The following is a 24738-nucleotide window of genomic DNA, read 5'->3' on the forward strand; positions in this document are numbered from 1 at the left end:
GACTTACCCTACGTCGCAAGACATGCATATGATAATTATGTGCGCATATTATAATAGGTGCGATCATACCAGCACTAATGCACCGGATCCCATCAGAACTCCGCAGTTAAGCGTGCTTGGGCGAGAGTAGTACTAGGATGGGTGACCTCCTGGGAAGTCCTCGTGTTGCACCTCTTTTTTTTTTTTTTTTTTTTTTTTTTTTTTTTTTTTTACGTCGTGCTTACCCTTGTTCTTTAAACGGCGCTATCTTGAATAGTTTAGCTAAAGCGAGTCTCAATGACCTGATTTTAGGCAAGCTCCCACAGGCCCCGCAGGGATTCGCAGCTCGACTTACCCTACGTCGCAAGACATGCATATGATAATTATGTGCGCATATTTTAATAGGTGCGATCATACCAGCACTAATGCACCGGATCCCATCAGAACTCCGCAGTTAAGCGTGCTTGGGCGAGAGTAGTACTAGGATGGGTGACCTCCTGGGAAGTCCTCGTGTTGCACCTCTTTTTTTTTTTTTTTTTTTTTTTTTTTTTTTTTTTTTTTTTTTTTTTTTTACGTCGTGCTTGCCCTCGTTCTTTAAACGGCGCTATCTTGAATAGTTTAGCTAAAGCGAGTCTCAATGACCTGATTTTAGGCAAGCTCGCACGGGCCCCGCAGGGATTTGCAACTCGACTTACCCTACGTCGCGAGACATGCATATGATAATTATGTGCGCATATTTTAATAGGTGCGATCATACCAGCACTAATTCACCGGATCCCATCAGAACTCCGCAGTTAAGCGTGCTTGGGCTAGAGTAGTACTAGGATGGGTGACCTCCTGGGAAGTCCTCGTGTTGCACCTCTTTTTTTTTTTTTTTTTTTTTTTTTTTTTTTTTTTTTTTTTTTTTTTTTTTTTTTACGTCGTGCTTGCCCTCGTTCTTTAAACGGCGCTATCTTGAATAGTTTAGCTAAAGCGAGTCTCAATGACCTGATTTTAGGCAAGCTCGCACGGGCCCCACAGGGATTTGCAACTCGACTTACCCTACGTCGCGAGACATGCATATGATAATTATGTGCGCATATTTTAATAGGTGCGATCATACCAGCACTAATTCACCGGATCCCATCAGAACTCCGCAGTTAAGCGTGCTTGGGCTAGAGTAGTACTAGGATGGGTGACCTCCTGGGAAGTCCTCGTGTTGCACCTCTTTTTTTTTTTTTTTTTTTTTTTTTTTTTACGTCGTGCTTACCCTCGTTCTTTAAACGGCGCTATCTTGAATAGTTTAGCTAAAGCGAGTCTCAATGACCTGATTTTAGGCAAGCTCGCACGGGCCCCGCAGGGATTTGCAACTCGACTTACCCTACGTCGCGAGACATGCATATGATAATTATGTGCGCATATTTTAATAGGTGCGATCATACCAGCACTAATTCACCGGATCCCATCAGAACTCCGCAGTTAAGCGTGCTTGGGCTAGAGTAGTACTAGGATGGGTGACCTCCTGGGAAGTCCTCGTGTTGCACCTCTTTTTTTTTTTTTTTTTTTTTTTTTTTTTTTTTTTTTTTTTTTTTTTTTTTTTTACGTCGTGCTTACCCTCGTTCTTTAAAAGGCGCTATCTTGAATAGTTTAGCTAAAGCGAGTCTCAATGACCTGATTTTAGGCAAGCTCGCACGGGCCCCGCAGGGATTTGCAACTCGACTTACCCTACGTCGCGAGACATGCATATGATAATTATGTGCGCATATTTTAATAGGTGCGATCATACCAGCACTAATTCACCGGATCCCATCAGAACTCCGCAGTTAAGCGTGCTTGGGCTAGAGTAGTACTAGGATGGGTGACCTCCTGGGAAGTCCTCGTGTTGCACCTCTTTTTTTTTTTTTTTTTTTTTTTTTTTTTTTTTTTTTTTTTTTTTTTTACGTCGTGCTTACCCTCGTTCTTTAAACGGCGCTATCTTGAATAGTTTAGCTAAAGCGAGTCTCAATGACATCATTTTAGGCAAGTTCGCACGGGCCCCACAGGGATTCGCAGCTCGACTTACCCTACGTCGCGAGACATGCATATGATAATTATGTGCGCATATTTTAATAGGTGCGATCATACCAGCACTAATGCACCGGATCCCATCAGAACTCCGCAGTTAAGCGTGCTTGGGCGAGAGTAGTACCAGGATGGGTGACCTCCTGGGAAGTCCTCGTGTTGCACCTATTTTTTTTTTTTTTTTTTTTTACGTCGTGCTTACCCTCGTTCTTTAAACGGCGCTATCTTGCACAGTTTAGTTAAAGCGAGTCTCAATGACCTGATTTAGGCAAGCTCGCACGGGCCCCGCAGGGATTTGCAACTCGACTTACCCTACGTCGCGAGACATGCATATGATAATTATGTGCGCATATTTTAATAGGTGCGATCATACCAACACTAATTCACCGGATCCCATCAGAACTCCGCAGTAAAGCGTGCTTGGGCGGGAGTAGTACTAGGATGGGTGACCTCCTGGGAAGTCCTCGTGTTGCACCTCTTTTTTTTTTTTTTTTTTTTTTTTTTTACGTCGTGCCTACCCTCGTTCTTTAAACGGCACTATCTTGAATAGTTTAGCTAAAGCGAGTCTCAATGACCTGATTTTAGGCAAGCTCGCACGGGCCCCGCAGGGATTCGCAGCTCGACTTACCCTACGTCGCAAGACATGCATATGATAATTATGTGCGCATATTATAATAGGTGCGATCATACCAGCACTAATGCACCGGATCCCATCAGAACTCCGCAGTTAAGCGTGCTTGGGCGAGAGTAGTACTGGGCGAGAGTAGTACTAGGATGGGTGACCTCCTGGGAAGTCCTCGTGTTGCACCTCTTTTTTTTTTTTTTTTTTTTTTTTTTTTTTTTTTTTTTTTTTTTTTTACGTCGTGCCTACCCTCGTTCTTTAAACGGCACTATCTTGAATAGTTTAGCTAAAGCGAGTCTCAATGACCTGATTTTAGGCAAGCTCGCACGGGCCCCGCAGGGATTCGCAGCTCGACTTACCCTACGTCGCAAGACATGCATATGATAATTATGTGCGCATATTTTAATAGGTGCGATCATACCAGCACTAATGCACCGGATCCCATCAGAACTCCGCAGTTAAGCGTGCTTGGGCGAGAGTAGTACCAGGATGGGTGACCTCCTGGGAAGTCCTCGTGTTGCACCTCTTTTTTTTTTTTTTTTTTTTTTACGTCGTGCTTACCCTCGTTCTTTAAACGGCGCTATCTTGCACAGTTTTGTTAAAGCGAGTCTCAATGACCTGATTTTAGGCAAGCTCCCACGGGCCCCGCAGGGATTTGCAACTCGACTTACCCTACGTCGCGAGACATGCATATGATAATTTTGTGCGCATATTTTAATAGGTGCGATCATACCAGCACTAATTCACCGGATCCCATCAGAACTCCGCAGTTAAGCGTGCTTGGGCGAGAGTAGTACTAGGATGGGTGACCTCCTGGGAAGTCCTCGTGTTGCACCTCTTTTTTTTTTTTTTTTTTTTTTTTTACGTCGTGCTTGCCCTCGTTCTTTAAACGGCGCTATCTTGAATAGTTTAGCTAAAGCGAGTCTCAATGACCTCATTTTAGGCAAGTTCGCACGGGCCCCGCAGGGTTTCGCAACTCGACTTACCCTACGTCGCGAGACATGCATATGATAATTATGTGCGCATATTTTAATAGGTGCGATCATACCAGCACTAATGCACCGGATCCCATCAGAACTCCGCAGTTAAGCGTGCTTGGGCGAGAGTAGTACTAGGATGGGTGACCTCCTGGGAAGTCCTCGTGTTGCACCTCTTTTTTTTTTTTTTTTTTTTTTTTTTTTTTTTTTTTTTACGTCGTGCCTACGCTCGTTCTTTAAACGGCACTATCTTGAATAGTTTAGCTAAAGCGAGTCTCAATGACCTCATTTTAGGCAAGCTCGCACGGGCCCCGCAGGGATTCGCAGCTCGACTTACCCTACGTCGCAAGACATGCATATGATAATTATGTGCGCATATTATAATAGGTGCGATCATACCAGCACTAATGCACCGGATCCCATCAGAACTCCGCGGTTAAGCGTGCTTGGGCGAGAGTAGTACTAGGATGGGTGACCTCCTGGGAAGTCCTTGTGTTGCACCTCTTTTTTTTTTTTTTTTTTTTTTTTTTTTTTTTTTTTTTTTTTTTTTTTTTTTTTTTTACGTCGTGCCTACCCTCGTTCTTTAAACGGCACTATCTTGAATAGTTTAGCTAAAGCGAGTCTCAATGACCTCATTTTAGGCAAGCTCGCACGGGCCCCGCAGGGATTCGCAGCTCGACTTACCCTACGTCGCAAGACATGCATATGATAATTATGTGCGCATATTTTAATAGGTGCGATCATACCAGCACTAATGCACCGGATCCCATCAGAACTCCGCAGTTAAGCGTGCTTGGGCGAGAGTAGTACTAGGATGGGTGACCTCCTGGGAAGTCCTCGTGTTGCACCTCTTTTTTTTTTTTTTTTTTTTTTACGTCGTGCTTACCCTCGTTCTTTAAACGGCGCTATCTTGCACAGTTTTGTTAAAGCGAGTCTCAATGACCTGATTTTAGGCAAGCTCCCACGGGCCCCGCAGGGATTTGCAACTCGACTTACCCTACGTCGCGAGACATGCATATGATAATTTTGTGCGCATATTTTAATAGGTGCGATCATACCAGCACTAATTCACCGGATCCCATCAGAACTCCGCAGTTAAGCGTGCTTGGGCGAGAGTAGTACTAGGATGGGTGATCTCCTGGGAAGTCCTCGTGTTGCACCTCTTTTTTTTTTTTTTTTTTTTTTACGTCGTGCTTGCCCTCGTTCTTTAAACGGCGCTATCTTGAATAGTTTAGCTAAAGCGAGTCTCAATGACCTCATTTTAGGCAAGTTCGCACGGGCCCCGCAGGGTTTCGCAACTCGACTTACCCTACGTCGCGAGACATGCATATGATAATTATGTGCGCATATTTTAATAGGTGCGATCATACCAGCACTAATGCACCGGATCCCATCAGAACTCCGCAGTTAAGCGTGCTTGGGCGAGAGTAGTACTAGGATGGGTGACCTCCTGGGAAGTCCTCGTGTTGCACCTCATTTTTTTTTTTTTTTTTTTTTTTTTACGTCGTGCTTACCCTCGTTCTTTAAACGGCGCTATCTTGAATAGTTTAGCTAAAGCGAGTCTCAATGACCTGATTTTAGGCAAGCTCGCACGGGCCCCGCAGGGATTTGCAACTCGACTTACCCTACGTCGCGAGACATGCATATGATAATTATGTGCGCATATTTTAATAGGTGCGATCATACCAGCACTAATTCACCGGATCCCATCAGAACTCCGCAGTTAAGCGTGCTTGTGCTAGAGTAGTACTAGGATGGGTGACCTCCTGGGAAGTCCTCGTGTTGCACCTCTTTTTTTTTTTTTTTTTTTTTTTTTACGTCGTGCTTACCCTCGTTCTTTAAAAGGCGCTATCTTGAATAGTTTAGCTAAAGCGAGTCTCAATGACCTGATTTTAGGCAAGCTCGCACGGGCCCCGCAGGGATTTGCAACTCGACTTACCCTACGTCGCGAGACATGCATATGATAATTATGTGCGCATATTTTAATAGGTGTGATCATACCAGCACTAATTCACCGGATCCCATCAGAACTCCGCAGTTAAGCGTGCTTGGGCTAGAGTAGTACTAGGATGGGTGACCTCCTGGGAAGTCCTCGTGTTGCACCTCTTTTTTTTTTTTTTTTTTTTTTTTTTTTTTTTTTTTTTTTTTTTTTACGTCGTGCTTACCCTCGTTCTTTAAACGGCGCTATCTTGAATAGTTTAGCTAAAGCGAGTCTCAATGACCTCATTTTAGGCAAGTTCGCACGGGCCCCACAGGGATTCGCAGCTCGACTTACCCTACGTCGCGAGACATGCATATGATAATTATGTGCGCATATTTTAATAGGTGTGATCATACCAGCACTAATGCACCGGATCCCATCAGAACTCCGCAGTTAAGCGTGCTTGGGCGAGAGTAGTACCAGGATGGGTGACCTCCTGGGAAGTCCTCGTGTTGCACCTATTTTTTTTTTTTTTTTTTTTTACGTCGTGCTTACCCTCGTTCTTTAAACGGCGCTATCTTGCACAGTTTAGTTAAAGCGAGTCTCAATGACCTGGTTTAGGCAAGCTCACACGGGCCCCGCAGGGATTTGCAACTCGACTTACCCTACGTCGCGAGACATGCATATGATAATTATGTGCGCATATTTTAATAGGTGCGATCATACCAACACTAATTCACCGGATCCCATCAGAACTCCGCAGTTAAGCGTGCTTGGGCGAGAGTAGTACTAGGATGGGTGACCTCCTGGGAAGTCCTCGTGTTGCACCTCTTTTTTTTTTTTTTTTTTTTTTTTTTACGTCGTGCCTACCCTCGTTCTTTAAACGGCACTATCTTGAATAGTTTAGCTAAAGCGAGTCTCAATGACCTGATTTTAGGCAAGCTCGCACGGGCCCCGCAGGGATTCGCAGCTCGACTTACCCTACGTCGCAAGACATGCATATGATAATTATGTGCGCATATTATAATAGGTGCGATCATACCAGCACTAATGCACCGGATCCCATCAGAACTCCGCAGTTAAGCGTGCTTGGGCGAGAGTAGTACTAGGATGGGTGACCTCCTGGGAAGTCCTCGTGTTGCACCTCTTTTTTTTTTTTTTTTTTTTTTTTTTTTTTTTTTTTTTTTTTTTTTTTTTTTTTTACGTCGTGCCTACCCTCGTTCTTTAAACGGCACTATCTTGAATAGTTTAGCTAAAGCGAGTCTCAATGACCTCATTTTAGGCAAGCTCGCACGGGCCCCGCAGGGATTCGCAGCTCGACTTACCCTACGTCGCAAGACATGCATATGATAATTATGTGCGCATATTTTAATAGGTGTGATCATACCAGCACTAATGCACCGGATCCCATCAGAACTCCGCAGTTAAGCGTGCTTGGGCGAGAGTAGTACCAGGATGGGTGACCTCCTGGGAAGTCCTCGTGTTGCACCTATTTTTTTTTTTTTTTTTTTTTACGTCGTGCTTACCCTCGTTCTTTAAACGGCGCTATCTTGCACAGTTTAGTTAAAGCGAGTCTCAATGACCTGGTTTAGGCAAGCTCACACGGGCCCCGCAGGGATTTGCAACTCGACTTACCCTACGTCGCGAGACATGCATATGATAATTATGTGCGCATATTTTAATAGGTGCGATCATACCAACACTAATTCACCGGATCCCATCAGAACTCCGCAGTTAAGCGTGCTTGGGCGAGAGTAGTACTAGGATGGGTGACCTCCTGGGAAGTCCTCGTGTTGCACCTCTTTTTTTTTTTTTTTTTTTTTTTTTTACGTCGTGCCTACCCTCGTTCTTTAAACGGCACTATCTTGAATAGTTTAGCTAAAGCGAGTCTCAATGACCTGATTTTAGGCAAGCTCGCACGGGCCCCGCAGGGATTCGCAGCTCGACTTACCCTACGTCGCAAGACATGCATATGATAATTATGTGCGCATATTATAATAGGTGCGATCATACCAGCACTAATGCACCGGATCCCATCAGAACTCCGCAGTTAAGCGTGCTTGGGCGAGAGTAGTACTAGGATGGGTGACCTCCTGGGAAGTCCTCGTGTTGCACCTCTTTTTTTTTTTTTTTTTTTTTTTTTTTTTTTTTTTTTTTTTTTTTTTTTTTTTTACGTCGTGCCTACCCTCGTTCTTTAAACGGCACTATCTTGAATAGTTTAGCTAAAGCGAGTCTCAATGACCTCATTTTAGGCAAGCTCGCACGGGCCCCGCAGGGATTCGCAGCTCGACTTACCCTACGTCGCAAGACATGCATATGATAATTATGTGCGCATATTTTAATAGGTGCGATCATACCAGCACTAATGCACCGGATCCCATCAGAACTCCGCAGTTAAGCGTGCTTGGGCCAGAGTAGTACTAGGATGGGTGACCTCCTGGGAAGTCCTCGTGTTGCACCTCTTTTTTTTTTTTTTTTTTTTTTTACGTCGTGCTTACCCTCGTTCTTTAAACGGCGCTATCTTGCACAGTTTTGTTAAAGCGAGTCTCAATGACCTGATTTTATGCAACCTCCCACGGGCCCCGCAGGGATTTGCAACTCGACTTACCCTACGTCGCGAGACATGCATATGATAATTTTGTGCGCATATTTTAATAGGTGCGATCATACCAGCACTAATTCACCGGATCCCATCAGAACTCCGCAGTTAAGCGTGCTTGGGCGAGAGTAGTACTAGGATGGGTGACCTCCTGGGAAGTCCTCGTGTTGCACCTCTTTTTTTTTTTTTTTTTTTTTTTTTTTACGTCGTGCTTGCCCTCGTTCTTTAAACGGCGCTATCTTGAATAGTTTAGCTAAAGCGAGTCTCAATGACCTCATTTTATGCAAGTTCGCACGGGCCCCGCAGGGTTTCGCAACTCGACTTACCCTACGTCGCGAGACATGCATATGATAATTATGTGCGCATATTTTAATAGGTGCGATCATACCAGCACTAATGCACCGGATCCCATCAGAACTCCGCAGTTAAGCGTGCTTGGGCGAGAGTAGTACTAGGATGGGTGACCTCCTGGGAAGTCCTCGTGTTGCACCACTTTTTTTTTTTTTTTTTTTTTTTTTTTTTTTTTTTTTTTTTTACGTCGTGCCTACGCTCGTTCTTTAAACGGCACTATCTTGAATAGTTTAGCTAAAGCGAGTCTCAATGACCTCATTTTAGGCAAGCTCGCACGGGCCCCGCAGGGATTCGCAGCTCGACTTACCCTACGTCGCAAGACATGCATATGATAATTATGTGCGCATATTATAATAGGTGCGATCATACTAGCACTAATGCACCGGATCCCATCAGAACTCCGCAGTTAAGCGTGCTTGGGCGAGAGTAGTACTAGGATGGGTGACCTCCTGGGAAGTCCTTGTGTTGCACCTCTTTTTTTTTTTTTTTTTTTTTTTTTTTTTTTTTTTTTTTTTTTTTTTTTTTTTTTTTTTTTTTTTTTTTTTTACGTCGTGCCTACCCTCGTTCTTTAAACGGCACTATCTTGAATAGTTTAGCTAAAGCGAGTCTCAATGACCTCATTTTAGGCAAGCTCGCACGGGCCCCGCAGGGATTCGCAGCTCGACTTACCCTACGTCGCAAGACATGCATATGATAATTATGTGCGCATATTTTAATAGGTGCGATCATACCAGCACTAATGCACCGGATCCCATCAGAACTCCGCAGTTAAGCGTGCTTGGGCGAGAGTAGTACTAGGATGGGTGACCTCCTGGGAAGTCCTCGTGTTGCACCTCTTTTTTTTTTTTTTTTTTTTTTTACGTCGTGCTTACCCTCGTTCTTTAAACGGCGCTATCTTGCACAGTTTTGTTAAAGCGAGTCTCAATGACCTGATTTTAGGCAAGCTCCCACGGGCCCCGCAGGGATTTGCAACTCGACTTACCCTACGTCGCGAGACATGCATATGATAATTTTGTGCGCATATTTTAATAGGTGCGATCATACCAGCACTAATTCACCGGATCCCATCAGAACTCCGCAGTTAAGCGTGCTTGGGCGAGAGTAGTACTAGGATGGGTGATCTCCTGGGAAGTCCTCGTGTTGCACCTCTTTTTTTTTTTTTTTTTTTTTTTACGTCGTGCTTGCCCTCGTTCTTTAAACGGCGCTATCTTGAATAGTTTAGCTAAAGCGAGTCTCAATGACCTCATTTTAGGCAAGTTCGCACGGGCCCCGCAGGGTTTCGCAACTCGACTTACCCTACGTCGCGAGACATGCATATGATAATTATGTGCGCATATTTTAATAGGTGCGATCATACCAGCACTAATGCACCGGATCCCATCAGAACTCCGCAGTTAAGCGTGCTTGGGCGAGAGTAGTACTAGGATGGGTGACCTCCTGGGAAGTCCTCGTGTTGCACCTCTTTTTTTTTTTTTTTTTTTTTTTTTTTTTTTTTTTTTTTTTTTACGTCGTGCTTACCCTCGTTCTTTAAACGGCGCTATCTTGAATAGTTTAGCTAAAGCGAGTCTCAATGACCTCATTTTAGGCAAGCTCGCACGGGCCCCGCAGGGATTCGCAGCTCGACTTACCCTACGTCGCAAGACACGCATATGATAATTATGTGCGCATATTATAATAGGTGCGATCATACCAGCACTAATGCACCGGATCCCATCAGAACTCCGTAGTTAAGCGTGCTTGGGCGGGAGTAGTACTATGATGGGTGACCTCCTGGGAAGTCCTCGTGTTGCACCTCTTTTTTTTTTTTTTTTTTTTTTTTTACGTCGTGCTTACCCTCGTTCTTTAAACGGCGATATCTTGAATAGTTTAGCTAAAGCGAGTCTCAATGACCTGATTTTAGGCAAGCTCGCACGGGCCCCGCAGGGATTCGCAGCTCGACTTACCCTACGTCGCAAGACACGCATATCATAATTATGTGCGCATATTTTAATAGGTGCGATCATACCAGCACTAATGCACCGGATCCCATCAGAACTCCGCAGTTAAGCGTGCTTGGGCTAGAGTAGTACTAGGATGGGTGACCTCCTGGGAAGTCCTCGTGTTGCACCTCTTTTTTTTTTTTTTTTTTTTTTTTTTTTTTTTTTTTTTACGTCGTGCTTGCCCTCGTTCTTTAAACGGCGCTATCTTGAATAGTTTAGCTAAAGCGAGTCTCAATGACCTGATTTTAGGCAAGCTCGCACGGGCCCCGCAGGGATTTGCAACTCGACTTACCCTACGTCGCGAGACATGCATATGATAATTATGTGCGCATATTTTAATAGGTGCGATCATACCAGCACTAATTCACCGGATCCCATCAGAACTCCGCAGTTAAGCGTGCTTGGGCTAGAGTAGTACTAGGATGGGTGACCTCCTGGGAAGTCCTCGTGTTGCACCTCTTTTTTTTTTTTTTTTTTTTTTTTTTTTTTTTTTTTTTTTTTTTTTTTTTTTACGTCGTGCCTACCCTCGTTCTTTAAACGGCACTATCTTGAATAGTTTAGCTAAAGCGAGTCTCAATGACCTGATTTTAGGCAAGCTCGCACGGGCCCCGCAGGGATTCGCAGCTCGACTTACCCTACGTCGCAAGACATGCATATGATAATTATGTGCGCATATTATAATAGGTGCGATCATACCAGCACTAATGCACCGGATCCCATCAGAACTCCGCAGTTAAACGTGCTTGGGCGAGAGTAGTACTAGGATGGGTGACCTCCTGGGAAGTCCTCGTGTTGCACCTCTTTTTTTTTTTTTTTTTTTTTTTTTTTTTTTTTTTTTTTTTTTTTTTTTACGTCGTGCTTACCCTCGTTCTTTAAACGGCGCTATCTTGAATAGTTTAGCTAAAGCGAGTCTCAATGACCTCATTTTAGGCAAGTTCGCACGGGCCCCACAGGGATTCGCAGCTCGACTTACCCTACGTCGCGAGACATGCATATGATAATTATGTGCGCATATTTTAATAGGTGTGATCATACCAGCACTAATGCACCGGATCCCATCAGAACTCCGCAGTTAAGCGTGCTTGGGCGAGAGTAGTACCAGGATGGGTGACCTCCTGGGAAGTCCTCGTGTTGCACCTATTTTTTTTTTTTTTTTTTTTTTACGTCGTGCTTACCCTCGTTCTTTAAACGGCGCTATCTTGCACAGTTTAGTTAAAGCGAGTCTCAATGACCTGGTTTAGGCAAGCTCACACGGGCCCCGCAGGGATTTGCAACTCGACTTACCCTACGTCGCGAGACATGCATATGATAATTATGTGCGCATATTTTAATAGGTGCGATCATACCAACACTAATTCACCGGATCCCATCAGAACTCCGCAGTTAAGCGTGCTTGGGCGAGAGTAGTACTAGGATGGGTGACCTCCTGGGAAGTCCTCGTGTTGCACCTCTTTTTTTTTTTTTTTTTTTTTTTTTTTACGTCGTGCCTACCCTCGTTCTTTAAACGGCACTATCTTGAATAGTTTAGCTAAAGCGAGTCTCAATGACCTGATTTTAGGCAAGCTCGCACGGGCCCCGCAGGGATTCGCAGCTCGACTTACCCTACGTCGCAAGACATGCATATGATAATTATGTGCGCATATTATAATAGGTGCGATCATACCAGCACTAATGCACCGGATCCCATCAGAACTCCGCAGTTAAGCGTGCTTGGGCGAGAGTAGTACTAGGATGGGTGACCTCCTGGGAAGTCCTCGTGTTGCACCTCTTTTTTTTTTTTTTTTTTTTTTTTTTTTTTTTTTTTTTTTTTTTTTTTTTTTTTTACGTCGTGCCTACCCTCGTTCTTTAAACGGCACTATCTTGAATAGTTTAGCTAAAGCGAGTCTCAATGACCTCATTTTAGGCAAGCTCGCACGGGCCCCGCAGGGATTCGCAGCTCGACTTACCCTACGTCGCAAGACATGCATATGATAATTATGTGCGCATATTTTAATAGGTGCGATCATACCAGCACTAATGCACCGGATCCCATCAGAACTCCGCAGTTAAGCGTGCTTGGGCGAGAGTAGTACTAGGATGGGTGACCTCCTGGGAAGTCCTCGTGTTGCACCTCTTTTTTTTTTTTTTTTTTTTTTTACGTCGTGCTTACCCTCGTTCTTTAAACGGCGCTATCTTGCACAGTTTTGTTAAAGCGAGTCTCAATGACCTGATTTTATGCAACCTCCCACGGGCCCCGCAGGGATTTGCAACTCGACTTACCCTACGTCGCGAGACATGCATATGATAATTTTGTGCGCATATTTTAATAGGTGCGATCATACCAGCACTAATTCACCGGATCCCATCAGAACTCCGCAGTTAAGCGTGCTTGGGCGAGAGTAGTACTAGGATGGGTGACCTCCTGGGAAGTCCTCGTGTTGCACCTCTTTTTTTTTTTTTTTTTTTTTTTTTTTACGTCGTGCTTGCCCTCGTTCTTTAAACGGCGCTATCTTGAATAGTTTAGCTAAAGCGAGTCTCAATGACCTCATTTTATGCAAGTTCGCACGGGCCCCGCAGGGTTTCGCAACTCGACTTACCCTACGTCGCGAGACATGCATATGATAATTATGTGCGCATATTTTAATAGGTGCGATCATACCAGCACTAATGCACCGGATCCCATCAGAACTCCGCAGTTAAGCGTGCTTGGGCGAGAGTAGTACTAGGATGGGTGACCTCCTGGGAAGTCCTCGTGTTGCACCACTTTTTTTTTTTTTTTTTTTTTTTTTTTTTTTTTTTTTTTTTTTTTTTTACGTCGTGCCTACGCTCGTTCTTTAAACGGCACTATCTTGAATAGTTTAGCTAAAGCGAGTCTCAATGACCTCATTTTAGGCAAGCTCGCACGGGCCCCGCAGGGATTCGCAGCTCGACTTACCCTACGTCGCAAGACATGCATATGATAATTATGTGCGCATATTATAATAGGTGCGATCATACTAGCACTAATGCACCGGATCCCATCAGAACTCCGCAGTTAAGCGTGCTTGGGCGAGAGTAGTACTAGGATGGGTGACCTCCTGGGAAGTCCTTGTGTTGCACCTCTTTTTTTTTTTTTTTTTTTTTTTTTTTTTTTTTTTTTTTTTTTTTTTTTTTTTTTTTACGTCGTGCCTACCCTCGTTCTTTAAACGGCACTATCTTGAATAGTTTAGCTAAAGCGAGTCTCAATGACCTCATTTTAGGCAAGCTCGCACGGGCCCCGCAGGGATTCGCAGCTCGACTTACCCTACGTCGCAAGACATGCATATGATAATTATGTGCGCATATTTTAATAGGTGCGATCATACCAGCACTAATGCACCGGATCCCATCAGAACTCCGCAGTTAAGCGTGCTTGGGCGAGAGTAGTACTAGGATGGGTGACCTCCTGGGAAGTCCTCGTGTTGCACCTCTTTTTTTTTTTTTTTTTTTTTTTACGTCGTGCTTACCCTCGTTCTTTAAACGGCGCTATCTTGCACAGTTTTGTTAAAGCGAGTCTCAATGACCTGATTTTAGGCAAGCTCCCACGGGCCCCGCAGGGATTTGCAACTCGACTTACCCTACGTCGCGAGACATGCATATGATAATTTTGTGCGCATATTTTAATAGGTGCGATCATACCAGCACTAATTCACCGGATCCCATCAGAACTCCGCAGTTAAGCGTGCTTGGGCGAGAGTAGTACTAGGATGGGTGATCTCCTGGGAAGTCCTCGTGTTGCACCTCTTTTTTTTTTTTTTTTTTTTTTACGTCGTGCTTGCCCTCGTTCTTTAAACGGCGCTATCTTGAATAGTTTAGCTAAAGCGAGTCTCAATGACCTCATTTTAGGCAAGTTCGCACGGGCCCCGCAGGGTTTCGCAACTCGACTTACCCTACGTCGCGAGACATGCATATGATAATTATGTGCGCATATTTTAATAGGTGCGATCATACCAGCACTAATGCACCGGATCCCATCAGAACTCCGCAGTTAAGCGTGCTTGGGCGAGAGTAGTACTAGGATGGGTGACCTCCTGGGAAGTCCTCGTGTTGCACCTCTTTTTTTTTTTTTTTTTTTTTTTTTTTTTTTTTTTTTTTTTTTTTTTTTTTACGTCGTGCTTACCCTCGTTCTTTAAACGGCGCTATCTTGAATAGTTTAGCTAAAGCGAGTCTCAATGACCTCATTTTAGGCAAGCTCGCACGGGCCCCGCAGGGATTCGCAGCTCGACTTACCCTACGTCGCAAGACACGCATATGATAATTATGTGCGCATATTATAATAGGTGCGATCATACCAGCACTAATGCACCGGATCCCATCAGAACTCCGTAGTTAAGCGTGCTTGGGCGGGAGTAGTACTATGATGGGTGACCTCCTGGGAAGTCCTCGTGTTGCACCTCTTTTTTTTTTTTTTTTTTTTTTTTTTACGTCGTGCTTACCCTCGTTCTTTAAACGGCGATATCTTGAATAGTTTAGCTAAAGCGAGTCTCAATGACCTGATTTTAGGCAAGCTCGCACGGGCCCCGCAGGGATTCGCAGCTCGACTTACCCTACGTCGCAAGACACGCATATCATAATTATGTGCGCATATTTTAATAGGTGCGATCATACCAGCACTAATGCACCGGATCCCATCAGAACTCCGCAGTTAAGCGTGCTTGGGCTAGAGTAGTACTAGGATGGGTGACCTCCTGGGAAGTCCTCGTGTTGCACCTCTTTTTTTTTTTTTTTTTTTTTTTTTTTTTTTTTTTTTTTTACGTCGTGCTTGCCCTCGTTCTTTAAACGGCGCTATCTTGAATAGTTTAGCTAAAGCGAGTCTCAATGACCTGATTTTAGGCAAGCTCGCACGGGCCCCGCAGGGATTTGCAACTCGACTTACCCTACGTCGCGAGACATGCATATGATAATTATGTGCGCATATTTTAATAGGTGCGATCATACCAGCACTAATTCACCGGATCCCATCAGAACTCCGCAGTTAAGCGTGCTTGGGCTAGAGTAGTACTAGGATGGGTGACCTCCTGGGAAGTCCTCGTGTTGCACCTCTTTTTTTTTTTTTTTTTTTTTTTTTTTTTTTTTTTTTTTTTTTTTTTTTTTTTACGTCGTGCCTACCCTCGTTCTTTAAACGGCACTATCTTGAATAGTTTAGCTAAAGCGAGTCTCAATGACCTGATTTTAGGCAAGCTCGCACGGGCCCCGCAGGGATTCGCAGCTCGACTTACCCTACGTCGCAAGACATGCATATGATAATTATGTGCGCATATTATAATAGGTGCGATCATACCAGCACTAATGCACCGGATCCCATCAGAACTCCGCAGTTAAACGTGCTTGGGCGAGAGTAGTACTAGGATGGGTGACCTCCTGGGAAGTCCTCGTGTTGCACCTCTTTTTTTTTTTTTTTTTTTTTTTTTTTTTTTTTTTTTTTTTTTTTTTTTTTTTTTTTACGTCGTGCTTACCCTCGTTCTTTAAACGGCGCTATCTTGAATAGTTTAGCTAAAGCGAGTCTCAATGACCTCATTTTAGGCAAGTTCGCACGGGCCCCACAGGGATTCGCAGCTCGACTTACCCTACGTCGCGAGACATGCATATGATAATTATGTGCGCATATTTTAATAGGTGTGATCATACCAGCACTAATGCACCGGATCCCATCAGAACTCCGCAGTTAAGCGTGCTTGGGCGAGAGTAGTACCAGGATGGGTGACCTCCTGGGAAGTCCTCGTGTTGCACCTATTTTTTTTTTTTTTTTTTTTTTACGTCGTGCTTACCCTCGTTCTTTAAACGGCGCTATCTTGCACAGTTTAGTTAAAGCGAGTCTCAATGACCTGGTTTAGGCAAGCTCACACGGGCCCCGCAGGGATTTGCAACTCGACTTACCCTACGTCGCGAGACATGCATATGATAATTATGTGCGCATATTTTAATAGGTGCGATCATACCAACACTAATTCACCGGATCCCATCAGAACTCCGCAGTTAAGCGTGCTTGGGCGAGAGTAGTACTAGGATGGGTGACCTCCTGGGAAGTCCTCGTGTTGCACCTCTTTTTTTTTTTTTTTTTTTTTTTTTTACGTCGTGCCTACCCTCGTTCTTTAAACGGCACTATCTTGAATAGTTTAGCTAAAGCGAGTCTCAATGACCTGATTTTAGGCAAGCTCGCACGGGCCCCGCAGGGATTCGCAGCTCGACTTACCCTACGTCGCAAGACATGCATATGATAATTATGTGCGCATATTATAATAGGTGCGATCATACCAGCACTAATGCACCGGATCCCATCAGAACTCCGCAGTTAAGCGTGCTTGGGCGAGAGTAGTACTAGGATGGGTGACCTCCTGGGAAGTCCTCGTGTTGCACCTCTTTTTTTTTTTTTTTTTTTTTTTTTTTTTTTTTTTTTTTTTTTTTTTTTTTTTTACGTCGTGCCTACCCTCGTTCTTTAAACGGCACTATCTTGAATAGTTTAGCTAAAGCGAGTCTCAATGACCTCATTTTAGGCAAGCTCGCACGGGCCCCGCAGGGATTCGCAGCTCGACTTACCCTACGTCGCAAGACATGCATATGATAATTATGTGCGCATATTTTAATAGGTGCGATCATACCAGCACTAATGCACCGGATCCCATCAGAACTCCGCAGTTAAGCGTGCTTGGGCGAGAGTAGTACTAGGATGGGTGACCTCCTGGGAAGTCCTCGTGTTGCACCTCTTTTTTTTTTTTTTTTTTTTTTTTACGTCGTGCTTACCCTCGTTCTTTAAACGGCGCTATCTTGCACAGTTTTGTTAAAGCGAGTCTCAATGACCTGATTTTATGCAACCTCCCACGGGCCCCGCAGGGATTTGCAACTCGACTTACCCTACGTCGCGAGACATGCATATGATAATTTTGTGCGCATATTTTAATAGGTGCGATCATACCAGCACTAATTCACCGGATCCCATCAGAACTCCGCAGTTAAGCGTGCTTGGGCGAGAGTAGTACTAGGATGGGTGACCTCCTGGGAAGTCCTCGTGTTGCACCTCTTTTTTTTTTTTTTTTTTTTTTTTTTTACGTCGTGCTTGCCCTCGTTCTTTAAACGGCGCTATCTTGAATAGTTTAGCTAAAGCGAGTCTCAATGACCTCATTTTATGCAAGTTCGCACGGGCCCCGCAGGGTTTCGCAACTCGACTTACCCTACGTCGCGAGACATGCATATGATAATTATGTGCGCATATTTTAATAGGTGCGATCATACCAGCACTAATGCACCGGATCCCATCAGAACTCCGCAGTTAAGCGTGCTTGGGCGAGAGTAGTACTAGGATGGGTGACCTCCTGGGAAGTCCTCGTGTTGCACCACTTTTTTTTTTTTTTTTTTTTTTTTTTTTTTTTTTTTTTTTTTTTTTTTTACGTCGTGCCTACGCTCGTTCTTTAAACGGCACTATCTTGAATAGTTTAGCTAAAGCGAGTCTCAATGACCTCATTTTAGGCAAGCTCGCACGGGCCCCGCAGGGATTCGCAGCTCGACTTACCCTACGTCGCAAGACATGCATATGATAATTATGTGCGCATATTATAATAGGTGCGATCATACTAGCACTAATGCACCGGATCCCATCAGAACTCCGCAGTTAAGCGTGCTTGGGCGAGAGTAGTACTAGGATGGGTGACCTCCTGGGAAGTCCTTGTGTTGCACCTCTTTTTTTTTTTTTTTTTTTTTTTTTTTTTTTTTTTTTTTTTTTTTTTTTTTTTTTTTTTTTTTTACGTCGTGCCTACCCTCGTTCTTTAAACGGCACTATCTTGAATAGTTTAGCTAAAGCGAGTCTCAATGACCTCATTTTAGGCAAGCTCGCACGGGCCCCGCAGGGATTCGCAGCTCGACTTACCCTACGTCGCAAGACATGCATATGATAATTATGTGCGCATATTTTAATAGGTGCGATCATACCAGCACTAATGCACCGGATCCCATCAGAACTCCGCAGTTAAGCGTGCTTGGGCGAGAGTAGTACTAGGATGGGTGACCTCCTGGGAAGTCCTCGTGTTGCACCTCTTTTTTTTTTTTTTTTTTTTTTTACGTCGTGCTTACCCTCGTTCTTTAAACGGCGCTATCTTGCACAGTTTTGTTAAAGCGAGTCTCAATGACCTGATTTTAGGCAAGCTCCCACGGGCCCCGCAGGGATTTGCAACTCGACTTACCCTACGTCGCGAGACATGCATATGATAATTTTGTGCGCATATTTTAATAGGTGCGATCATACCAGCACTAATTCACCGGATCCCATCAGAACTCCGCAGTTAAGCGTGCTTGGGCGAGAGTAGTACTAGGATGGGTGATCTCCTGGGAAGTCCTCGTGTTGCACCTCTTTTTTTTTTTTTTTTTTTTTACGTCGTGCTTGCCCTCGTTCTTTAAACGGCGCTATCTTGAATAGTTTAGCTAAAGCGAGTCTCAATGACCTCATTTTAGGCAAGTTCGCACGGGCCCCGCAGGGTTTCGCAACTCGACTTACCCTACGTCGCGAGACATGCATATGATAATTATGTGCGCATATTTTAATAGGTGCGATCATACCAGCACTAATGCACCGGATCCCATCAGAACTCCGCAGTTAAGCGTGCTTGGGCGAGAGTAGTACTAGGATGGGTGACCTCCTGGGAAGTCCTCGTGTTGCACCTCTTTTTTTTTTTTTTTTTTTTTTTTTTTTTTTTTTTTTTTTTTTTTTTTTTACGTCGTGCTTACCCTCGTTCTTTAAACGGCGCTATCTTGAATAGTTTAGCTAAAGCGAGTCTCAATGACCTCATTTTAGGCAAGCTCGCACGGGCCCCGCAGGGATTCGCAGCTCGACTTACCCTACGTCGCAAGACACGCATATGATAATTATGTGCGCATATTATAATAGGTGCGATCATACCAGCACTAATGCACCGGATCCCATCAGAACTCCGTAGTTAAGCGTGCTTGGGCGGGAGTAGTACTATGATGGGTGACCTCCTGGGAAGTCCTCGTGTTGCACCTCTTTTTTTTTTTTTTTTTTTTTTTTTTACGTCGTGCTTACCCTCGTTCTTTAAACGGCGATATCTTGAATAGTTTAGCTAAAGCGAGTCTCAATGACCTGATTTTAGGCAAGCTCGCACGGGCCCCGCAGGGATTCGCAGCTCGACTTACCCTACGTCGCAAGACACGCATATCATAATTATGTGCGCATATTTTAATAGGTGCGATCATACCAGCACTAATGCACCGGATCCCATCAGAACTCCGCAGTTAAGCGTGCTTGGGCTAGAGTAGTACTAGGATGGGTGACCTCCTGGGAAGTCCTCGTGTTGCACCTCTTTTTTTTTTTTTTTTTTTTTTTTTTTTTTTTTTTACGTCGTGCTTGCCCTCGTTCTTTAAACGGCGCTATCTTGAATAGTTTAGCTAAAGCGAGTCTCAATGACCTGATTTTAGGCAAGCTCGCACGGGCCCCGCAGGGATTTGCAACTCGACTTACCCTACGTCGCGAGACATGCATATGATAATTATGTGCGCATATTTTAATAGGTGCGATCATACCAGCACTAATTCACCGGATCCCATCAGAACTCCGCAGTTAAGCGTGCTTGGGCTAGAGTAGTACTAGGATGGGTGACCTCCTGGGAAGTCCTCGTGTTGCACCTCTTTTTTTTTTTTTTTTTTTTTTTTTTTTTTTTTTTTTTTTTTTTTTTTTTTTTTTTTTTACGTCGTGCCTACCCTCGTTCTTTAAACGGCACTATCTTGAATAGTTTAGCTAAAGCGAGTCTCAATGACCTGATTTTAGGCAAGCTCGCACGGGCCCCGCAGGGATTCGCAGCTCGACTTACCCTACGTCGCAAGACATGCATATGATAATTATGTGCGCATATTATAATAGGTGCGATCATACCAGCACTAATGCACCGGATCCCATCAGAACTCCGCAGTTAAACGTGCTTGGGCGAGAGTAGTACTAGGATGGGTGACCTCCTGGGAAGTCCTCGTGTTGCACCTCTTTTTTTTTTTTTTTTTTTTTTTTTTTTTTTTTTTTCGTCGTGCCTACCCTCGTTCTTTAAAAGGCACTATCTTGAATAGTTTAGCTAAAGCGAGTCTCAATGACCTGATTTTAGGCAAGCTCGCACGGGCCCCGCAGGGATTCGCAGCTCGACTTACCCTACGTCGCAAGACATGCATATGATAATTATGTGCGCATATTATAATAGGTGCGATCATACCAGCACTAATGCACCGGATCCCATCAGAACTCCGCAGTTAAACGTGCTTGGGCGAGAGTAGTACTAGGATGGGTGACCTCCTGGGAAGTCCTCGTGTTGCACCTCTTTTTTTTTTTTTTTTTTTTTTTTTTTTTTTTTTTTTACGTCGTGCCTACCCTCGTTCTTTAAAAGGCACTATCTTGAATAGTTTAGCTAAAGCGAGTCTCAATGACCTCATTTTAGGCAAGCTCGCACGGGCCCCGCAGGGATTCGCAGCTCGACTTACCCTACGTCGCAAGACATGCATATGATAATTATGTGCGCATATTTTAATAGGTGCGATCATACCAGCACTAATGCACCGGATCCCATCAGAACTCCGCAGTTAAGCGTGCTTGGGCGAGAGTAGTACTAGGATGGGTGACCTCCTGGGAAGTCCTCGTGTTGCACCTCTTTTTTTTTTTTTTTTTTTTTTACGTCGTGCTTACCCTCGTTCTTTAAACGGCGCTATCTTGCACAGTTTTGTTAAAGCGAGTCTCAATGACCTGATTTTAGGCAAGCTCCCACGGGCCCCGCAGGGATTTGCAACTCGACTTACCCTACGTCGCGAGACATGCATATGATAATTTTGTGCGCATATTTTAATAGGTGCGATCATACCAGCACTAATTCACCGGATCCCATCAGAACTCCGCAGTTAAGCGTGCTTGGGCGAGAGTAGTACTAGGATGGGTGACCTCCTGTGAAGTCCTCGTGTTGCACCTCTTTTTTTTTTTTTTTTTTTTTTTTTTTTTACGTCGTGCTTGCCCTCGTTCTTTAAACGGCGCTATCTTGAATAGTTTAGCTAAAGCGAGTCTCAATGACCTCATTTTAGGCAAGTTCGCACGGGCCCCGCAGGGTTTCGCAACTCGACTTACCCTACGTCGCGAGACATGCATATGATAATTATGTGCGCATATTTTAATAGGTGCGATCATACCAGCACTAATGCACCGGATCCCATCAGAACTCCGCAGTTAAGCGTGCTTGGGCTAGAGTAGTACTAGGATGGGTGACCTCCTGGGAAGTCCTCGTGTTGCACCTCTTTTTTTTTTTTTTTTTTTTTTTTTTTTTTTTTTTTTTTTTTTTTTTTTTTTTTTTTTTTTTACGTCGTGCCTACCCTCGTTCTTTAAACGGCACTATCTTGAATAGTTTAGCTAAAGCGAGTCTCAATGACCTGATTTTAGGCAAGCTCGCACGGGCCCCGCAGGGATTCGCAGCTCGACTTACCCTACGTCGCAAGACATGCATATGATAATTATGTGCGCATATTATAATAGGTGCGATCATACCAGCACTAATGCACCGGATCCCATCAGAACTCCGCAGTTAAACGTGCTTGGGCGAGAGTAGTACTAGGATGGGTGACCTCCTGGGAAGTCCTCGTGTTGCACCTCTTTTTTTTTTTTTTTTTTTTTTTTTTTTTTTTTTTACGTCGTGCCTACCCTCGTTCTTTAAAAGGCACTATCTTGAATAGTTTAGCTAAAGCGAGTCTCAATGACCTCATTTTAGGCAAGCTCGCACGGGCCCCGCAGGGATTCGCAGCTCGACTTACCCTACGTCGCAAGACATGCATATGATAATTATGTGCGCATATTTTAATAGGTGCGATCATACCAGCACTAATGCACCGGATCCCATCAGAACTCCGCAGTTAAGCGTGCTTGGGCGAGAGTAGTACTAGGATGGGTGACCTCCTGGGAAGTCCTCGTGTTGCACCTCTTTTTTTTTTTTTTTTTTTTTTACGTCGTGCTTACCCTCGTTCTTTAAACGGCGCTATCTTGCACAGTTTTGTTAAAGCGAGTCTCAATGACCTGATTTTAGGCAAGCTCCCACGGGCCCCGCAGGGATTTGCAACTCGACTTACCCTACGTCGCGAGACATGCATATGATAATTTTGTGCGCATATTTTAATAGGTGCGATCATACCAGCACTAATTCACCGGATCCCATCAGAACTCCGCAGTTAAGCGTGCTTGGGCGAGAGTAGTACTAGGATGGGTGACCTCCTGGGAAGTCCTCGTGTTGCACCTCTTTTTTTTTTTTTTTTTTTTTTTTTTTTTTTACGTCGTGCTTGCCCTCGTTCTTTAAACGGCGCTATCTTGAATAGTTTAGCTAAAGCGAGTCTCAATGACCTCATTTTAGGCAAGTTCGCACGGGCCCCGCAGGGTTTCGCAACTCGACTTACCCTACGTCGCGAGACATGCATATGATAATTATGTGCGCATATTTTAATAGGTGCGATCATACCAGCACTAATGCACCGGATCCCATCAGAACTCCGCAGTTAAGCGTGCTTGGGCTAGAGTAGTACTAGGATGGGTGACCTCCTAGGAAGTCCTCGTGTTGCACCTCTTTTTTTTTTTTTTTTTTTTTTTTTTTTTTTTTTTTTTTTTTTTTTTTTTTTTTTTTTTTTTTTTTTTACGTCGTGCCTACGCTCGTTCTTTAAACGGCACTATCTTGAATAGTTTAGCTAAAGCGAGTCTCAATGACCTCATTTTAGGCAAGCTCGCACGGGCCCCGCAGGGATTCGCAGCTCGACTTACCCTACGTCGCAAGACATGCATATGATAATTATGTGCGCATATTATAATAGGTGCGATCATACCAGCACTAATGCACCGGATCCCATCAGAACTCCGCAGTTAAGCGTGCTTGGGCGAGAGTAGTACTAGGATGGGTGACCTCCTGGGAAGTCCTTGTGTTGCACCTTTTTTTTTTTTTACGTCGTGCCTACCCTCGTTCTTTAAACGGCACTATCTTGAATAGTTTAGCTAAAGCGAGTCTCAATGACCTCATTTTAGGCAAGCTCGCACGGGCCCCGCAGGGATTCGCAGCTCGACTTACCCTACGTCGCAAGACATGCATATGATAATTATGTGCGCATATTTTAATAGGTGCGATCATACCAGCACTAATGCACCGGATCCCATCAGAACTCCGCAGTTAAGCGTGCTTGGGCGAGAGTAGTACTAGGATGGGTGACCTCCTGGGAAGTCCTCGTGTTGCACCTCTTTTTTTTTTTTTTTTTTTTTTTACGTCGTGCTTACCCTCGTTCTTTAAACGGCGCTATCTTGCACAGTTTTGTTAAAGCGAGTCTCAATGACCTGATTTTAGGCAAGCTCCCACGGGCCCCGCAGGGATTTGCAACTCGACTTACCCTACGTCGCGAGACATGCATATGATAATTTTGTGCGCATATTTTAATAGGTGCGATCATACCAGCACTAATTCACCGGATCCCATCAGAACTCCGCAGTTAAGCGTGCTTGGGCGAGAGTAGTACTAGGATGGGTGATCTCCTGGGAAGTCCTCGTGTTGCACCTCTTTTTTTTTTTTTTTTTTTTTTTTACGTCGTGCTTGCCCTCGTTCTTTAAACGGCGCTATCTTGAATAGTTTAGCTAAAGCGAGTCTCAATGACCTCATTTTAGGCAAGTTCGCACGGGCCCCGCAGGGTTTCGCAACTCGACTTACCCTACGTCGCGAGACATGCATATGATAATTATGTGCGCATATTTTAAAAGGTGCGATCATACCAGCACTAATGCACCGGATCCCATCAGAACTCCGCAGTTAAGCGTGCTTGGGCGAGAGTAGTACTAGGATGGGTGACCTCCTGGGAAGTCCTCGTGTTGCACCTCTTTTTTTTTTTTTTTTTTTTTTTTTTTATTTTTTACGTCGTGCTTACCCTCGTTCTTTAAACGGCGCTATCTTGAATAGTTTAGCTAAAGCGAGTCTCAATGACCTCATTTTAGGCAAGCTCGCACGGGCCCCGCAGGGATTCGCAGCTCGACTTACCCTACGTCGCAAGACACGCATATGATAATTATGTGCGCATATTATAATAGGTGCGATCATACCAGCACTAATGCACCGGATCCCATCAGAACTCCGTAGTTAAGCGTGCTTGGGCGGGAGTAGTACTAGGATGGGTGACCTCCTGGGAAGTCCTCGTGTTGCACCTCTTTTTTTTTTTTTTTTTTTTTTTTACGTCGTGCTTACCCTCGTTCTTTAAACGGCGATATCTTGAATAGTTTAGCTAAAGCGAGTCTC

At 44.4% G+C, this 24738-nt stretch overlaps 75 non-coding genes and 1 pseudogene across 75 annotated transcripts; all 76 read left to right on the forward strand.

The window, feature by feature from the left end:
* The first annotated feature begins 55 nt into the window (after positions 1 to 55).
* LOC148558558 (5S ribosomal RNA) lies at positions 56 to 174 on the forward strand. The gene has a single exon (XR_015891923.1). It is a non-coding gene; the product is annotated as a 5S ribosomal RNA (ribosomal RNA).
* Positions 175 to 382: 208 nt separating this feature from the next.
* Positions 383 to 501, forward strand: LOC148558559 (5S ribosomal RNA). Its single transcript, XR_015891924.1, has one exon. It is a non-coding gene; the product is annotated as a 5S ribosomal RNA (ribosomal RNA).
* A 221-nt stretch (positions 502 to 722) lies between these two features.
* Positions 723 to 841, forward strand: LOC148558560 (5S ribosomal RNA). The gene has a single exon (XR_015890591.1). It is a non-coding gene; the product is annotated as a 5S ribosomal RNA (ribosomal RNA).
* A 226-nt stretch (positions 842 to 1067) lies between these two features.
* LOC148558561 (5S ribosomal RNA) lies at positions 1068 to 1186 on the forward strand. Its single transcript, XR_015890592.1, has one exon. It is a non-coding gene; the product is annotated as a 5S ribosomal RNA (ribosomal RNA).
* Positions 1187 to 1386: 200 nt separating this feature from the next.
* Positions 1387 to 1505, forward strand: LOC148558562 (5S ribosomal RNA). The gene has a single exon (XR_015890593.1). It is a non-coding gene; the product is annotated as a 5S ribosomal RNA (ribosomal RNA).
* Positions 1506 to 1730: 225 nt separating this feature from the next.
* On the forward strand, positions 1731 to 1849 carry LOC148558563 (5S ribosomal RNA). Its single transcript, XR_015890594.1, has one exon. It is a non-coding gene; the product is annotated as a 5S ribosomal RNA (ribosomal RNA).
* Positions 1850 to 2068: 219 nt separating this feature from the next.
* Positions 2069 to 2187, forward strand: LOC148558564 (5S ribosomal RNA). Its single transcript, XR_015888852.1, has one exon. It is a non-coding gene; the product is annotated as a 5S ribosomal RNA (ribosomal RNA).
* Positions 2188 to 2378: 191 nt separating this feature from the next.
* On the forward strand, positions 2379 to 2497 carry LOC148558565 (5S ribosomal RNA). Its single transcript, XR_015890887.1, has one exon. It is a non-coding gene; the product is annotated as a 5S ribosomal RNA (ribosomal RNA).
* A 198-nt stretch (positions 2498 to 2695) lies between these two features.
* On the forward strand, positions 2696 to 2830 carry LOC148558566 (5S ribosomal RNA; annotated as a pseudogene).
* A 218-nt stretch (positions 2831 to 3048) lies between these two features.
* On the forward strand, positions 3049 to 3167 carry LOC148558567 (5S ribosomal RNA). Its single transcript, XR_015888692.1, has one exon. It is a non-coding gene; the product is annotated as a 5S ribosomal RNA (ribosomal RNA).
* A 193-nt stretch (positions 3168 to 3360) lies between these two features.
* On the forward strand, positions 3361 to 3479 carry LOC148558568 (5S ribosomal RNA). The gene has a single exon (XR_015889048.1). It is a non-coding gene; the product is annotated as a 5S ribosomal RNA (ribosomal RNA).
* A 196-nt stretch (positions 3480 to 3675) lies between these two features.
* LOC148558569 (5S ribosomal RNA) lies at positions 3676 to 3794 on the forward strand. Its single transcript, XR_015891925.1, has one exon. It is a non-coding gene; the product is annotated as a 5S ribosomal RNA (ribosomal RNA).
* Positions 3795 to 4003: 209 nt separating this feature from the next.
* LOC148558570 (5S ribosomal RNA) lies at positions 4004 to 4122 on the forward strand. Its single transcript, XR_015890280.1, has one exon. It is a non-coding gene; the product is annotated as a 5S ribosomal RNA (ribosomal RNA).
* A 228-nt stretch (positions 4123 to 4350) lies between these two features.
* On the forward strand, positions 4351 to 4469 carry LOC148558571 (5S ribosomal RNA). The gene has a single exon (XR_015891926.1). It is a non-coding gene; the product is annotated as a 5S ribosomal RNA (ribosomal RNA).
* A 193-nt stretch (positions 4470 to 4662) lies between these two features.
* On the forward strand, positions 4663 to 4781 carry LOC148558572 (5S ribosomal RNA). The gene has a single exon (XR_015890186.1). It is a non-coding gene; the product is annotated as a 5S ribosomal RNA (ribosomal RNA).
* Positions 4782 to 4974: 193 nt separating this feature from the next.
* On the forward strand, positions 4975 to 5093 carry LOC148558573 (5S ribosomal RNA). Its single transcript, XR_015891927.1, has one exon. It is a non-coding gene; the product is annotated as a 5S ribosomal RNA (ribosomal RNA).
* Positions 5094 to 5290: 197 nt separating this feature from the next.
* On the forward strand, positions 5291 to 5409 carry LOC148558574 (5S ribosomal RNA). Its single transcript, XR_015891603.1, has one exon. It is a non-coding gene; the product is annotated as a 5S ribosomal RNA (ribosomal RNA).
* A 196-nt stretch (positions 5410 to 5605) lies between these two features.
* Positions 5606 to 5724, forward strand: LOC148558575 (5S ribosomal RNA). The gene has a single exon (XR_015890862.1). It is a non-coding gene; the product is annotated as a 5S ribosomal RNA (ribosomal RNA).
* Positions 5725 to 5941: 217 nt separating this feature from the next.
* LOC148558576 (5S ribosomal RNA) lies at positions 5942 to 6060 on the forward strand. The gene has a single exon (XR_015889373.1). It is a non-coding gene; the product is annotated as a 5S ribosomal RNA (ribosomal RNA).
* Positions 6061 to 6251: 191 nt separating this feature from the next.
* LOC148558577 (5S ribosomal RNA) lies at positions 6252 to 6370 on the forward strand. The gene has a single exon (XR_015890441.1). It is a non-coding gene; the product is annotated as a 5S ribosomal RNA (ribosomal RNA).
* Positions 6371 to 6567: 197 nt separating this feature from the next.
* Positions 6568 to 6686, forward strand: LOC148558578 (5S ribosomal RNA). Its single transcript, XR_015891928.1, has one exon. It is a non-coding gene; the product is annotated as a 5S ribosomal RNA (ribosomal RNA).
* Positions 6687 to 6912: 226 nt separating this feature from the next.
* On the forward strand, positions 6913 to 7031 carry LOC148558579 (5S ribosomal RNA). The gene has a single exon (XR_015889375.1). It is a non-coding gene; the product is annotated as a 5S ribosomal RNA (ribosomal RNA).
* A 191-nt stretch (positions 7032 to 7222) lies between these two features.
* Positions 7223 to 7341, forward strand: LOC148558580 (5S ribosomal RNA). The gene has a single exon (XR_015890442.1). It is a non-coding gene; the product is annotated as a 5S ribosomal RNA (ribosomal RNA).
* A 197-nt stretch (positions 7342 to 7538) lies between these two features.
* Positions 7539 to 7657, forward strand: LOC148558581 (5S ribosomal RNA). The gene has a single exon (XR_015891929.1). It is a non-coding gene; the product is annotated as a 5S ribosomal RNA (ribosomal RNA).
* Positions 7658 to 7882: 225 nt separating this feature from the next.
* Positions 7883 to 8001, forward strand: LOC148558582 (5S ribosomal RNA). Its single transcript, XR_015890258.1, has one exon. It is a non-coding gene; the product is annotated as a 5S ribosomal RNA (ribosomal RNA).
* Positions 8002 to 8195: 194 nt separating this feature from the next.
* On the forward strand, positions 8196 to 8314 carry LOC148558583 (5S ribosomal RNA). Its single transcript, XR_015889049.1, has one exon. It is a non-coding gene; the product is annotated as a 5S ribosomal RNA (ribosomal RNA).
* A 198-nt stretch (positions 8315 to 8512) lies between these two features.
* Positions 8513 to 8631, forward strand: LOC148558584 (5S ribosomal RNA). Its single transcript, XR_015889487.1, has one exon. It is a non-coding gene; the product is annotated as a 5S ribosomal RNA (ribosomal RNA).
* Positions 8632 to 8844: 213 nt separating this feature from the next.
* Positions 8845 to 8963, forward strand: LOC148558585 (5S ribosomal RNA). Its single transcript, XR_015889952.1, has one exon. It is a non-coding gene; the product is annotated as a 5S ribosomal RNA (ribosomal RNA).
* A 243-nt stretch (positions 8964 to 9206) lies between these two features.
* Positions 9207 to 9325, forward strand: LOC148558586 (5S ribosomal RNA). Its single transcript, XR_015891930.1, has one exon. It is a non-coding gene; the product is annotated as a 5S ribosomal RNA (ribosomal RNA).
* Positions 9326 to 9519: 194 nt separating this feature from the next.
* Positions 9520 to 9638, forward strand: LOC148558587 (5S ribosomal RNA). Its single transcript, XR_015890187.1, has one exon. It is a non-coding gene; the product is annotated as a 5S ribosomal RNA (ribosomal RNA).
* A 194-nt stretch (positions 9639 to 9832) lies between these two features.
* Positions 9833 to 9951, forward strand: LOC148558588 (5S ribosomal RNA). Its single transcript, XR_015891932.1, has one exon. It is a non-coding gene; the product is annotated as a 5S ribosomal RNA (ribosomal RNA).
* Positions 9952 to 10165: 214 nt separating this feature from the next.
* On the forward strand, positions 10166 to 10284 carry LOC148558589 (5S ribosomal RNA). Its single transcript, XR_015888525.1, has one exon. It is a non-coding gene; the product is annotated as a 5S ribosomal RNA (ribosomal RNA).
* Positions 10285 to 10480: 196 nt separating this feature from the next.
* Positions 10481 to 10599, forward strand: LOC148558590 (5S ribosomal RNA). The gene has a single exon (XR_015889947.1). It is a non-coding gene; the product is annotated as a 5S ribosomal RNA (ribosomal RNA).
* A 209-nt stretch (positions 10600 to 10808) lies between these two features.
* Positions 10809 to 10927, forward strand: LOC148558591 (5S ribosomal RNA). Its single transcript, XR_015890595.1, has one exon. It is a non-coding gene; the product is annotated as a 5S ribosomal RNA (ribosomal RNA).
* Positions 10928 to 11150: 223 nt separating this feature from the next.
* On the forward strand, positions 11151 to 11269 carry LOC148558592 (5S ribosomal RNA). The gene has a single exon (XR_015888780.1). It is a non-coding gene; the product is annotated as a 5S ribosomal RNA (ribosomal RNA).
* Positions 11270 to 11489: 220 nt separating this feature from the next.
* On the forward strand, positions 11490 to 11608 carry LOC148558593 (5S ribosomal RNA). The gene has a single exon (XR_015889376.1). It is a non-coding gene; the product is annotated as a 5S ribosomal RNA (ribosomal RNA).
* Positions 11609 to 11800: 192 nt separating this feature from the next.
* On the forward strand, positions 11801 to 11919 carry LOC148558594 (5S ribosomal RNA). Its single transcript, XR_015890443.1, has one exon. It is a non-coding gene; the product is annotated as a 5S ribosomal RNA (ribosomal RNA).
* Positions 11920 to 12117: 198 nt separating this feature from the next.
* LOC148558595 (5S ribosomal RNA) lies at positions 12118 to 12236 on the forward strand. Its single transcript, XR_015891933.1, has one exon. It is a non-coding gene; the product is annotated as a 5S ribosomal RNA (ribosomal RNA).
* A 226-nt stretch (positions 12237 to 12462) lies between these two features.
* LOC148558596 (5S ribosomal RNA) lies at positions 12463 to 12581 on the forward strand. The gene has a single exon (XR_015891934.1). It is a non-coding gene; the product is annotated as a 5S ribosomal RNA (ribosomal RNA).
* A 194-nt stretch (positions 12582 to 12775) lies between these two features.
* On the forward strand, positions 12776 to 12894 carry LOC148558597 (5S ribosomal RNA). Its single transcript, XR_015889050.1, has one exon. It is a non-coding gene; the product is annotated as a 5S ribosomal RNA (ribosomal RNA).
* Positions 12895 to 13092: 198 nt separating this feature from the next.
* LOC148558598 (5S ribosomal RNA) lies at positions 13093 to 13211 on the forward strand. Its single transcript, XR_015889488.1, has one exon. It is a non-coding gene; the product is annotated as a 5S ribosomal RNA (ribosomal RNA).
* A 219-nt stretch (positions 13212 to 13430) lies between these two features.
* On the forward strand, positions 13431 to 13549 carry LOC148558599 (5S ribosomal RNA). Its single transcript, XR_015889953.1, has one exon. It is a non-coding gene; the product is annotated as a 5S ribosomal RNA (ribosomal RNA).
* A 228-nt stretch (positions 13550 to 13777) lies between these two features.
* Positions 13778 to 13896, forward strand: LOC148558600 (5S ribosomal RNA). Its single transcript, XR_015891935.1, has one exon. It is a non-coding gene; the product is annotated as a 5S ribosomal RNA (ribosomal RNA).
* Positions 13897 to 14090: 194 nt separating this feature from the next.
* Positions 14091 to 14209, forward strand: LOC148558601 (5S ribosomal RNA). The gene has a single exon (XR_015890188.1). It is a non-coding gene; the product is annotated as a 5S ribosomal RNA (ribosomal RNA).
* Positions 14210 to 14402: 193 nt separating this feature from the next.
* LOC148558602 (5S ribosomal RNA) lies at positions 14403 to 14521 on the forward strand. Its single transcript, XR_015891936.1, has one exon. It is a non-coding gene; the product is annotated as a 5S ribosomal RNA (ribosomal RNA).
* Positions 14522 to 14743: 222 nt separating this feature from the next.
* LOC148558603 (5S ribosomal RNA) lies at positions 14744 to 14862 on the forward strand. The gene has a single exon (XR_015888526.1). It is a non-coding gene; the product is annotated as a 5S ribosomal RNA (ribosomal RNA).
* Positions 14863 to 15059: 197 nt separating this feature from the next.
* On the forward strand, positions 15060 to 15178 carry LOC148558604 (5S ribosomal RNA). Its single transcript, XR_015889948.1, has one exon. It is a non-coding gene; the product is annotated as a 5S ribosomal RNA (ribosomal RNA).
* A 211-nt stretch (positions 15179 to 15389) lies between these two features.
* Positions 15390 to 15508, forward strand: LOC148558605 (5S ribosomal RNA). The gene has a single exon (XR_015890597.1). It is a non-coding gene; the product is annotated as a 5S ribosomal RNA (ribosomal RNA).
* A 224-nt stretch (positions 15509 to 15732) lies between these two features.
* LOC148558606 (5S ribosomal RNA) lies at positions 15733 to 15851 on the forward strand. Its single transcript, XR_015888781.1, has one exon. It is a non-coding gene; the product is annotated as a 5S ribosomal RNA (ribosomal RNA).
* Positions 15852 to 16079: 228 nt separating this feature from the next.
* On the forward strand, positions 16080 to 16198 carry LOC148558607 (5S ribosomal RNA). The gene has a single exon (XR_015889377.1). It is a non-coding gene; the product is annotated as a 5S ribosomal RNA (ribosomal RNA).
* Positions 16199 to 16390: 192 nt separating this feature from the next.
* Positions 16391 to 16509, forward strand: LOC148558608 (5S ribosomal RNA). The gene has a single exon (XR_015890444.1). It is a non-coding gene; the product is annotated as a 5S ribosomal RNA (ribosomal RNA).
* Positions 16510 to 16706: 197 nt separating this feature from the next.
* On the forward strand, positions 16707 to 16825 carry LOC148558609 (5S ribosomal RNA). The gene has a single exon (XR_015891937.1). It is a non-coding gene; the product is annotated as a 5S ribosomal RNA (ribosomal RNA).
* Positions 16826 to 17050: 225 nt separating this feature from the next.
* LOC148558610 (5S ribosomal RNA) lies at positions 17051 to 17169 on the forward strand. Its single transcript, XR_015891938.1, has one exon. It is a non-coding gene; the product is annotated as a 5S ribosomal RNA (ribosomal RNA).
* A 195-nt stretch (positions 17170 to 17364) lies between these two features.
* LOC148558611 (5S ribosomal RNA) lies at positions 17365 to 17483 on the forward strand. The gene has a single exon (XR_015889052.1). It is a non-coding gene; the product is annotated as a 5S ribosomal RNA (ribosomal RNA).
* Positions 17484 to 17681: 198 nt separating this feature from the next.
* Positions 17682 to 17800, forward strand: LOC148558612 (5S ribosomal RNA). Its single transcript, XR_015889489.1, has one exon. It is a non-coding gene; the product is annotated as a 5S ribosomal RNA (ribosomal RNA).
* A 220-nt stretch (positions 17801 to 18020) lies between these two features.
* Positions 18021 to 18139, forward strand: LOC148558613 (5S ribosomal RNA). The gene has a single exon (XR_015889954.1). It is a non-coding gene; the product is annotated as a 5S ribosomal RNA (ribosomal RNA).
* Positions 18140 to 18374: 235 nt separating this feature from the next.
* Positions 18375 to 18493, forward strand: LOC148558614 (5S ribosomal RNA). The gene has a single exon (XR_015891939.1). It is a non-coding gene; the product is annotated as a 5S ribosomal RNA (ribosomal RNA).
* A 194-nt stretch (positions 18494 to 18687) lies between these two features.
* On the forward strand, positions 18688 to 18806 carry LOC148558615 (5S ribosomal RNA). Its single transcript, XR_015890189.1, has one exon. It is a non-coding gene; the product is annotated as a 5S ribosomal RNA (ribosomal RNA).
* Positions 18807 to 18998: 192 nt separating this feature from the next.
* LOC148558616 (5S ribosomal RNA) lies at positions 18999 to 19117 on the forward strand. The gene has a single exon (XR_015891940.1). It is a non-coding gene; the product is annotated as a 5S ribosomal RNA (ribosomal RNA).
* Positions 19118 to 19338: 221 nt separating this feature from the next.
* Positions 19339 to 19457, forward strand: LOC148558617 (5S ribosomal RNA). The gene has a single exon (XR_015888527.1). It is a non-coding gene; the product is annotated as a 5S ribosomal RNA (ribosomal RNA).
* A 197-nt stretch (positions 19458 to 19654) lies between these two features.
* Positions 19655 to 19773, forward strand: LOC148558618 (5S ribosomal RNA). The gene has a single exon (XR_015889949.1). It is a non-coding gene; the product is annotated as a 5S ribosomal RNA (ribosomal RNA).
* Positions 19774 to 19979: 206 nt separating this feature from the next.
* On the forward strand, positions 19980 to 20098 carry LOC148558619 (5S ribosomal RNA). The gene has a single exon (XR_015890598.1). It is a non-coding gene; the product is annotated as a 5S ribosomal RNA (ribosomal RNA).
* A 230-nt stretch (positions 20099 to 20328) lies between these two features.
* LOC148558620 (5S ribosomal RNA) lies at positions 20329 to 20447 on the forward strand. The gene has a single exon (XR_015888782.1). It is a non-coding gene; the product is annotated as a 5S ribosomal RNA (ribosomal RNA).
* Positions 20448 to 20653: 206 nt separating this feature from the next.
* Positions 20654 to 20772, forward strand: LOC148558621 (5S ribosomal RNA). The gene has a single exon (XR_015888783.1). It is a non-coding gene; the product is annotated as a 5S ribosomal RNA (ribosomal RNA).
* A 208-nt stretch (positions 20773 to 20980) lies between these two features.
* On the forward strand, positions 20981 to 21099 carry LOC148558622 (5S ribosomal RNA). The gene has a single exon (XR_015891941.1). It is a non-coding gene; the product is annotated as a 5S ribosomal RNA (ribosomal RNA).
* Positions 21100 to 21292: 193 nt separating this feature from the next.
* LOC148558623 (5S ribosomal RNA) lies at positions 21293 to 21411 on the forward strand. The gene has a single exon (XR_015889819.1). It is a non-coding gene; the product is annotated as a 5S ribosomal RNA (ribosomal RNA).
* Positions 21412 to 21611: 200 nt separating this feature from the next.
* On the forward strand, positions 21612 to 21730 carry LOC148558624 (5S ribosomal RNA). Its single transcript, XR_015889950.1, has one exon. It is a non-coding gene; the product is annotated as a 5S ribosomal RNA (ribosomal RNA).
* A 233-nt stretch (positions 21731 to 21963) lies between these two features.
* LOC148558625 (5S ribosomal RNA) lies at positions 21964 to 22082 on the forward strand. Its single transcript, XR_015888784.1, has one exon. It is a non-coding gene; the product is annotated as a 5S ribosomal RNA (ribosomal RNA).
* Positions 22083 to 22288: 206 nt separating this feature from the next.
* Positions 22289 to 22407, forward strand: LOC148558626 (5S ribosomal RNA). The gene has a single exon (XR_015891942.1). It is a non-coding gene; the product is annotated as a 5S ribosomal RNA (ribosomal RNA).
* A 193-nt stretch (positions 22408 to 22600) lies between these two features.
* On the forward strand, positions 22601 to 22719 carry LOC148558627 (5S ribosomal RNA). The gene has a single exon (XR_015889053.1). It is a non-coding gene; the product is annotated as a 5S ribosomal RNA (ribosomal RNA).
* A 202-nt stretch (positions 22720 to 22921) lies between these two features.
* On the forward strand, positions 22922 to 23040 carry LOC148558628 (5S ribosomal RNA). Its single transcript, XR_015890878.1, has one exon. It is a non-coding gene; the product is annotated as a 5S ribosomal RNA (ribosomal RNA).
* Positions 23041 to 23279: 239 nt separating this feature from the next.
* LOC148558629 (5S ribosomal RNA) lies at positions 23280 to 23398 on the forward strand. The gene has a single exon (XR_015889145.1). It is a non-coding gene; the product is annotated as a 5S ribosomal RNA (ribosomal RNA).
* A 182-nt stretch (positions 23399 to 23580) lies between these two features.
* LOC148558630 (5S ribosomal RNA) lies at positions 23581 to 23699 on the forward strand. Its single transcript, XR_015891943.1, has one exon. It is a non-coding gene; the product is annotated as a 5S ribosomal RNA (ribosomal RNA).
* A 194-nt stretch (positions 23700 to 23893) lies between these two features.
* On the forward strand, positions 23894 to 24012 carry LOC148558631 (5S ribosomal RNA). Its single transcript, XR_015890190.1, has one exon. It is a non-coding gene; the product is annotated as a 5S ribosomal RNA (ribosomal RNA).
* A 195-nt stretch (positions 24013 to 24207) lies between these two features.
* Positions 24208 to 24326, forward strand: LOC148558632 (5S ribosomal RNA). Its single transcript, XR_015891944.1, has one exon. It is a non-coding gene; the product is annotated as a 5S ribosomal RNA (ribosomal RNA).
* A 205-nt stretch (positions 24327 to 24531) lies between these two features.
* Positions 24532 to 24650, forward strand: LOC148558633 (5S ribosomal RNA). The gene has a single exon (XR_015889685.1). It is a non-coding gene; the product is annotated as a 5S ribosomal RNA (ribosomal RNA).
* The last annotated feature ends 88 nt before the right edge of the window (positions 24651 to 24738 follow it).

This window comes from Arachis ipaensis, chromosome B6 (genome assembly GCF_059453495.1).
Source record: "Arachis ipaensis isolate K30076 ecotype BB chromosome B6, ASM5945349v1, whole genome shotgun sequence".
Lineage (NCBI taxonomy): Eukaryota > Viridiplantae > Streptophyta > Magnoliopsida > Fabales > Fabaceae > Arachis > Arachis ipaensis.